The sequence below is a fragment of the Sparus aurata genome, chromosome 8, assembly GCF_900880675.1.
Source record: "Sparus aurata chromosome 8, fSpaAur1.1, whole genome shotgun sequence".
Lineage (NCBI taxonomy): Eukaryota > Metazoa > Chordata > Actinopteri > Spariformes > Sparidae > Sparus > Sparus aurata.
Genome location: NC_044194.1, coordinates 6,431,658 through 6,441,180, shown reverse-complemented (window position 1 = coordinate 6,441,180; position 9,523 = coordinate 6,431,658).

The following is a 9,523-nucleotide window of genomic DNA, read 5'->3' as shown; positions in this document are numbered from 1 at the left end:
ATTACACTTGAATAATTCATCACTGTAATATGGCCATTATTGTTGGTGTACATTACTCAAAAGATTTGGATGACTAATGAATTCATATTTTTCGGTCACATTAACTGCGCCTGCTGGATGCCGTTTGGCGTATTTTCTACCGCCGCGGCCGAGAAGGAAGACGCAGCGCCGAAGCTCTGCAGCTCTAGATGTTACAAGGAAACTTAACGACTATCTAATTAAACAGCAAATAATAAATTACATTCTAAAAAACAATTAAAACAAAAACAGATGGTTTATTAGTCAACACCTGGCGCCTTCTACTGTAGACTGTAGAGTATAAGTGGGTAAAAATTAAAAACAAAAGACAAAAAAAAATAAAAAAAATGGACAGAACTGATGTGACATCACTTATAGGTTTCTGAAGAGGCACCACGAGGCTCTTATAATAATTTAGCTGTGTTCACAAAGAAAGAGAAGCACATTTTCACCGTGATCATGTGAGTTTGACCGGGGGTTTGTTTACCACCCACACACAGGAAATTTACAGGCGCGGAGAAGGTGTGCGTGTTTCTATTTTTGCCTGTAACTGAAGTTCGGACCTCACCTGAGACTTGAGTTCTCTCTGTTATCCTACACCATTTGTGTATTTCCCCCCCCTTCCATTCACGGCAACTCGTTCTGTGCCTCCGAGGCGTGCCGCTGCGAAGGTTGACAAACAAGAGCGAAAATGAATTGTGAAGTGAAAAAAATATTTATCTGACCTCGGACCAGTTCGATGATTAGATGATCTGCGAGGGGGCGAGAGGGCACGCCAGTCTGCACGGGTGAGAGACTACTGGGGGGGCTGACAGCGTGACGGCCAGTCAAGCGTCATGTGTTTGTCAGTTGATGGGGTAAACTAGCAGACCGTCATATTTGCATACATCTAACATAACGTGGTAAACGCAAGAAGAATGTGGGTTACTTTCTTTCCTTCTGAAGTGGCATCCTCACATATAAACGTTCCTTTCGTGTTACATTTTGAATGTAAATGGAAACTCTGCACATTTACATTTGTGGAAAATGATGAAGAATAAAGTCTCCGTGCAACTCTCAGGCTGAGGATAAGTGCCATTCCAGCCTTGGGCTCACACACTATATTACACACTTAACCAGAGAACAAGGGCATTAAATGACTTTCCTGGAACCTCTTATAGCTGCACTACTGTAGCACACATTAAGCCATCGCTTGCATATAGAAAATTATAAATGAAATTATAGTCGTGGTAAATATTAAATACAAAATGTATGAATCTGCAAATTTGAGTCCTCTATATTGCATCCGAGTTATTGACATTATGGTGCAATAGTGAAGCTTAAACAGCAAATTTCTACTCAGGCTTTGCCTTTGATCAATGTGAACGCATTCAGCGGTGCCTGGCCTGCAAAACGACACTTTACATTCAAGGTCAGGGTGCAGTCAGAAAAGTTATTAATCAGATTTAACTTCACTTCAATGTTTAATATCCACCTAACAGAAACAGATGGTTTCTATTCCAATGTATCGATCATTCCCTTCCTGTAATGACCCATTTATGCTAAGCGACGATCAATTCCTTGAAGGGTTCCTCTTTGCCCACAGCACCGGGACTCATTTCTTCAAGAAACCATTGTAAAAATCTAAGTTTGTGAACGCCATCCCAGAATAAACGCATCAGGCCGCCAATGGATGACGTTTCAACTTGTGCCACCTGCATCACAATCTATCCACACTTCCAAAACTCCCCCTCTTGGATGAATGAATTCCGGGTGCTCTGACGTGCTGTATCTGCAGGAAATGGAGGGTTCAGGTACATTGCAAGAGAAGACAAACAAACTTTTTTCAAGGGCGAAGTAGTGAGTCACTTCTATGTTCTGCCCTTCAACACTATAACAATTTCCAATGTAGTTACGCCGAGATGTATTGTGTATGCATGTGCCAGAGAAACAATACCACCTGCAAACACCTAATCAGCTGATTAGCGTGTCTTTTAGCTCCCTCCCTGGGACCATACCATTGATTTTCAATTGCTATGCAGATGACATGCAGCTGTGCATTTCCATACCACCCAAAGATGTCAGCCCCTAAGTGGCTCACTCTATTGATCACATCAACTTGTGAATGTCACAGAAGTTGTGTCAGCTGTGCAGAGGTAAGACACTAATTGATTTGTATTGCCACAAGGTCCAAATGAAGGGCTCTCCATCAACGGAAAAAGCGCCTCGGGGTGGATTCTGATGATTGGAGTTTTGAAAATACCATCACTTTTGTCAATTTTAGGTTAATTGCCAGAGAACATCATTTTCCCAGACTAGATGACCTTAAAGGATTTTGCTATGCCTTCATCACAAGCATGCTTAATTACGGTAAGAAAAGTATTACAGAAATATGATTAGACTAAGCTAGTTTTCACAAAATGCAGGAGCTCTTTTCTTTGCTTCACTTGCCTCACGTGAGCCTCCAGAGAACTTTTTAGGTCAGTTTTTGATAGCTGTGTTAAATGTTAATTGCGGCGTAGACTGTGGTTGAAACGTTCTGCTGGTGTTTTTCTGAATAAAGAAATTCAGGGTGTACCCAGTAGAAATGTGACAGAAGGGCGAGAGAAAAACAACAATTCACTAACGACCATGAAGCCTCCTTACCAAACAAAGACTAATTGGAAAGTTGCTGAGGAACAGCATTCGATGTCAGCCTCCATCACCGCTGGAACACACTGACAGTGGACCTGAGGGCACAACAATCTGTACACAGAGCCATCAGTTAACAATGTAGTAAACAGCAGGAATAAATCAGATAAATGAACTCTGTCTGTCCGTTATTTAGTTCTTTACATGATCATGTGACGGACTGAGTGACAATTAGCAGTGATGTTGCAACAACTGCATACAACTTGCTTCACCCTGGTCCATGAAACTGGTCCTTTTGCCGTTATTAAAGGCTCATTCTGAGGTAAAGAAAACACAATTCTTATTTGCATGCGTACATTAATAAAAACATAACTATAATCATGTAATATGTCATTTCTGCCTGTAACATCCCTCGTTATTTCCTTAATTCTACACACTGGACCTTTAAGTATCCGAGATGCTTCATTGGAGCACTGGAGTAGGAATATTGTGAAGGAAGGATTTCTGTGCGTGGCAAATTTTTGGCATGCTAAACAGGGTCAGTTAGTGCATCCCGCTATCACAGTTTCCACGGGAACACAGACACAGAGCACTGCGGCAGCCGATGGCGCCTTCAACAATCGCCCACACAGAACAAAGCCCGGCCATTATTACAGCATTCTGTGCGCGCATCTTTGAATGTAAAAGAATGAGAGGAGCGGGGAGAGACAGAGGGAGTGAGCGTCCGCGTTTATGTGGCTGGTTGCCCACGTGAATATTGCAGCTGGGTGGCTGCTCTGCTGCATCGCTCGCAAGTTCAAACATGGCGAACGCCCTCAGGAAGTCGTTTCTCCTTATAGGGATGGAAAGCTCCATGATGGAGTTGTTTTTTTTTTTTTTTTTGGTGTGTGTGTGCTCAGAGTTTGAGCACTCCCGGAGAGGAGGCGGGAGGACGACAGTAGCTGCTATGTGACTCTGCTTTACTCTATTATCCTCTAACTGATGTGCCCTGGTTAGAGGACAGAAGCTGCTGTCAGACATATCAATTGCCTGCACTGGCAAAAAAAAAAATAAACTAGTATAGTAACAGTTGTTGTGTGGACCTCGGCTTTACCCGCTGCAAGTTGTTATGCTCTGCAAAAACATCTTTGCATTCGAGCTATATAATGTTGAACCCAGATAACAACGTGGCTGTAATTACACCTGCTGACATACCCTCGGGCGTAGTAATGTGGGGCTTTGCGTGGGAGAAGTGAGCCACCCAAAGAGGTAAGCTCTGCCTTCACTTTTTCCTCTGCTGTAGGTCAGCTGCCCGGTGGCAAGAGCTTAACGAAAAGTAATCTCAGGACACCGCGGTACTTTCTCAATTTCCACCCTTTTAATGTAAAGTTCTAAAGTCTCTAACGTGCATTATATCAACAAAGATGGTGCAACGATATCTTTGGGTTCAGTTCTGGTCTTTTTTGGGGGATTTTTAAATCGGCAAATACATGTTCAAGTTGGTTTTTTCAAGGGACCGAAATGGTCAAATGGTTTCAACTCAACCTCCATAGCGTTTCTAATATTTCATCCATTAGTCCTCCGTGTTTATTTGGAATTGCATATACCAGTGCCGTCATGGAACATTGGGTTTTTCCTGTTTCCTAACAGGACTGGTTTTCCATTCCTCCATCCCAGTGGCTACGCCCCAGTGGAAAGGATTACTTGGGGAAAACCAATTTAAAATGTTACCACGTCATCGAGTGGGCTCCTTGCATCCTGAGATTGCATCTTAGTTGGTCTCCTCATCAGATCTTCTGTTAAAACATAATCATTTTGATCCCAAGACTGCTGCCAGGACTTTTCTTTATGTCACATTCACATTTGAATCAACAGATAATTAATCCTTGATACCACTGGATGCTTTTTTAAAGAAAATGATCTCTTGCCTTTTACTTTTATAGCTGAGAATATTGTTGGCAATCTCTTTTCTAGTTTTATATCAAACAGGCGTCTCTCTTCTGCAGACTTACACACTCACCCCTGTGAAGCACCAGCATTTGCATGTACTAGTCAGGATGAACCCTCCACAGTACAGGCTGTAAAAATAGCCATTATACCATCGCCCAACATCCACTTTCTTCAATTGACTTAAAAAGCAACATGGCAAATGAGCTGATTGCCTCCTCGCAAAATGATGCGTCGTCTCCTCTTCTTTGATGTGATGCCACTCCTCCCGTCTTACTCTCACTGCAGTGGTGGACCGGCAGGAAACATGGCCTCCACTACAGTTTGCATCCCTCTCAGCCCGTATCTGATAGTATAGGCCAGGAAGTAGGGAGAGAGTGGCTGCTGTTTGAGTGGTGGCCATTTCTAGAGAATGTCGGGAGAACCTGGTTGTCGTTAGATGATCGGAGATATCATCAGCTTTAACTTTAAATCAGTAAATACAACTTGTGGCGTGCACAGACTTTTTGAAGGGCAGGGGTGAAAAGAAAAAAAAGGGCACATACAGCGCAATCTCGCCACTGAAGAGGGCACTTTAGCGCGCGTTTTGGCTCCCAAGAGGGCACTTTAGCGTGCGTTTTGGCTCCCAAGAGGGAACTTTAGCGCGCGTTTTGGCTCCCAAGAGGGCAGTATATCATGTTTTAACCAGCCAAGGGGGAAGTTTAGTGTTTTTTGCCAACCAAGAGGGCACTTTAGCACGCGTTTTTGGACAATTGCCCCCCCCCCCCCCGTGCACACCACTGAATACAACTCACCTGGATCCATCCAAACCCAGAACAACCAACATCATATTCCAGCATCAATCTGCTTAAAGCCCAATCATGTTCATCCTGGCAAACCATCATCTGTCTGATATGTTCATTATAGGTCCATGCACTGCCAATAACTTGCAATCTTTGTTCAAAAAAATACATGCTAATTAGTTTTATGTAATTCCCTAGCCCTGTCCAAGAAGTTTTTTTCTTTTTGCCAACCTTAAGCAGGTAGTTATTTTTTGCCCAACGCTGACAAGGTAGCTTTTTTTTTCCCCCCCCGTTCTTGCTGATGATAGAGAAGACATTTTCTTTGATCTCATTTTGAGCTTGTCTGTTGTAAAAGGGCAGCGACTGACCTCAAAACAGAAACTGTCATCTGAGGGCGTCTGGCTGCGCGAGGTCCCAGGGCAGGAGGAGGCTGCGAATAAGGGCACTTCATCAAATAAATTAAACATGCAAAAATGCCTCCCTCTCCGTCTTTTTTAGGCTTCGGCTGCTGCGTTTGTGCATCTAGAGCTTTGCCTAGGTGTAAAAAAGGCTTAGCTGCAAACACGGTCTCTGTCCACACAAGCTGCCTCACTTCCTATTCAAGGTGATTCTCATTCTAATTATATTTTTGGGCTAAATCTTCGTATTTAGCTGTACCTGCTCCTTGTGCCACGGATGCTGAAGGAGACTGCTTTTGTACTTAGGCAGCCTTTGGCAGAGATAATTAAGTGTTGTCATAAGAGACCCGAGAATGTTTTTCACAGCCAGCAACTCTGTGACCTGCTTTAAACTGCCGTTCCTATAATGCAGAGAGTTCTCCGATCGGATGCACTAAGAGTTTACAGATTTTTATAAATGTCATCCTTGGCAAATCATTTGTACCTATTATAAATGGTTATATACTTCTGCATTTTTTTTTTGTTCAGTTCATTTAAGGCTCTGGGGTCGTAGCTTGGCATATGTGAAGAATGTTTGCTGGTGTGAAATAAGGCGCTTAAAGGCAAAAGTCTATCCGTAAGGTCGACAGACAAAAAACACACTACTGCGCAGCCTTTTTCTGCCGGTGGCGAGCTCTCCCCCCCCCCTCACGCTTTTCCATCTAACCTCAATATTATAGACATAAGAGAAAACACTAGCATACCAAACAGTGCGCTGGCATTAAGCAGCCATTAATTTACCCGAGCCTCGGGAGCAGAATAAATAAGAAAATGAGGAGTTTAATGGTGCATTAGTGAGGAGCCAGTGGAACAGGCCCTGGGCTATGTTTTGAATAGGCAACTATTATGAAAACCAACCTGTCACACACATGAAAGAGCAGACCAGTTGGCATTATACATTGCAATGCGATGTTTCCTCGGGGGTCAGACTGCATGCTTTACCTTGTTTATGATCGGCGGAAAACAAACGAGCAGCAGAGATGAAGAGGGCGAACGAGGCTCGCCCCGGAAACATTCATCAAACGGAAAAAACTTTTGAGTCAGTGAGCGGGTTGTGCATCTCGTTGCCACGTTATAGGCTCTGTCTTACAGTACACACGGCCCAGCGTTAGAGATCAATCATGTCAGTGCACAAACTTTTCCCTCTCATGACTTCACAACAAACACATTTATTTCCAGTACGAGTTGACATCTTGTTTTGCAGTGTTTTCAATTTGGAGCTGCCTGTTAATGTATCTGATTGCAGCTGTTTGTTTTTAGTTTTTTTTTTTCGAAGCAGGTTTCATTTTAAATTTTATTTCAACTCCTTCAATTATCGCATCGCGTTGATATCCACAGCGATCTATTCCCAAATCACACGAGCCTTTTTATATTCATACTCCGTGTGACTGATGCTGCCGCCGCACCAGCTTTGCCCCTGATGGATACATCTAATTCACTTCAATCTCTTTCTCTCTATGCAAAATGAGGAACAATGACAGTATGGATAATCCAGAGTAAAGACCTGCCGGCACATCTACGACTGATTGAATACTTGAATGATTGACTGCCGCCGTACCTCAGAGGCAGCGTGCATTACGCATGCTGCAGTTTCTTTGTACTGTACGTGTCCTTTATGTGCGTATGTTTATGCGCCCGGAATGATGAGCTTACAGCACTTAAAGAACCAATTTCAGTGAGGGTCTGACACATTTCGGCTTGTTTGGACGAGGGCCTCAGTTGAATAATAACGCGTCATTCAAAGATCAGGAGAAGAAAATCGGCTCCACAGCTTTACTTTCTTCGGTGTCCGACACGGTTTGATACGACTGCTTCATATTCTGTTCTTAAAGGAGAACTTCGGTCAATTTAAACATGCAGCTTCATTGCTCAAGCTACCCTTGACTTGACGGTACCGAAGACGCAAACACATTTGGTCAAACCATTACAGAGCTCCGTGAACGCAGATTTAGCACTGAGCGCTAACAGCATGGGGTCAGAACTTTACACTGTGTTTTAAGCGTCTTAACATGCTCCACATCTCACACCAAAAGTTATGCAATATCAGCAGACACCTTAGCACACAGCACTGTAGTGTGTATGACTCAAACTGAATAAAAAAGTAGTTAAAACAGTGTGTTTGTGCAAGCAGCTACTTACCTGTTTGTTGACATCCGCGTCTTCCGGTAGCTAGACCAAACTAGTCAATCCGTCGAGCGTGCGCTTACTCCCTCACTGGCGGAGACGGAAATGTATTCCAGCATTTTCGTGTTTCTGTTCATAATGTACATGTCCATGTTACAGCCTGTCATGAGCCATGAGCCTTACAATAGCCTGTTAAGCCTGTTAAGTGCACACTCGGTGGATATACTAGTTTGGTCTAGCTACCGGAAGACGCCGATGTCAACAAACAGGTAAGTAGCTGCTTGCACAAACACACAGTTTTAACTACTTTTTTATTCATTGTGAGTCATACACGCTACAGTGCTGTGTTGTAAGGTGTCTGCTGATGTTGCATAACTTTTGGTGTGAGATGTGGAGCATGTTAAGACGCTTAAAACACAGTGTAAAGTTCTGACCCCATGCTGTTAGCGTTCAATGCTAAGTCTCCGTTCACGGAGCTCTGTAATGGCTGGACCAAATGTTTTTGCGTCTTCGGTACTGGCAAGTCAAGGGTAGCTTGAGCAATGAAGCTGCATGTTTAAATCGACCGAAGTTCTCCTTTAACTTATCTTGACACACTGTTGTACATTTAAAAGTCATCATTTTACAAGTTTAATGGTCTAAACTTTAAACCTAAATGCTGGTGAATTTTCCCTCATGAAAACAGGGGCGCAAACAATGTAGCCCACTCACTGTAATTTATCATTTTCCTTTACGTGAGACATTCTCTGATCCACTCATCAATCCTGATGAGTGGATCATCTCACTACCGACTGGCCCAAAGGGGGACGCCATCACATTTGGATACTTGAACTGCTGGTTTGCACTGTGCGATCTGACTTGACCACGTGATGATCGCAATCTCACTTCTGTGTGGGTAATTACAAAGTGGAACAATAGCCCGTGAATGCTAATGACGGAGATATAAATTAATAAGTGCAATCATCTTATTTGTCTTGCGCTGGAATCTGTTTAGGATAAGATCCCAATCACAGGATGTTTTACTAATACACTTTTATATTTGCTCTCCATAAGCTAACACAATTGTGTAATGATTCGATTTGACTGGCTAGATAGCATCACGTCGAGATGTGCAGTTTACAAACTGACATCTCTCTGTGAAGTCTGAGAGGCTGAGTGAGAGGCTGATTAAAAGGCTTCAGATACAAAGACGCTATAGTACTCAACATTGTTACTGCAACTGTCACATTGCTTACTGGAAACAACATACACAATTTCATTTTAATAATAGTTATAGAGTAAAATTGTCAAACATTAAAATGCTTAGATATTACCCTTAAAAGTTAGGAGTACACTTTCACAGCGTTTGTGCTTTATTCTAGGTGTTATGTCACAGCATGACTTATTTCTGATTTCTTCCTGCTCATCAATGCCATTTTATATGTTGAAAGGTTAAAATGTTACAGAAACTGTCTTGGTAAACTCTATGACGCAACGCGGACTGGACAACATTTGGGAAAGTAGCTACCAAAAAAAAAAAATTTTCATTTGCCGATGCACCGCGATGTATGTTCAGTTTGTAAAGCTACAAGGAAATGTAATATAGCCAAGAAAGCTAAATTGATTTCAATAGCTCTGTTATCATGA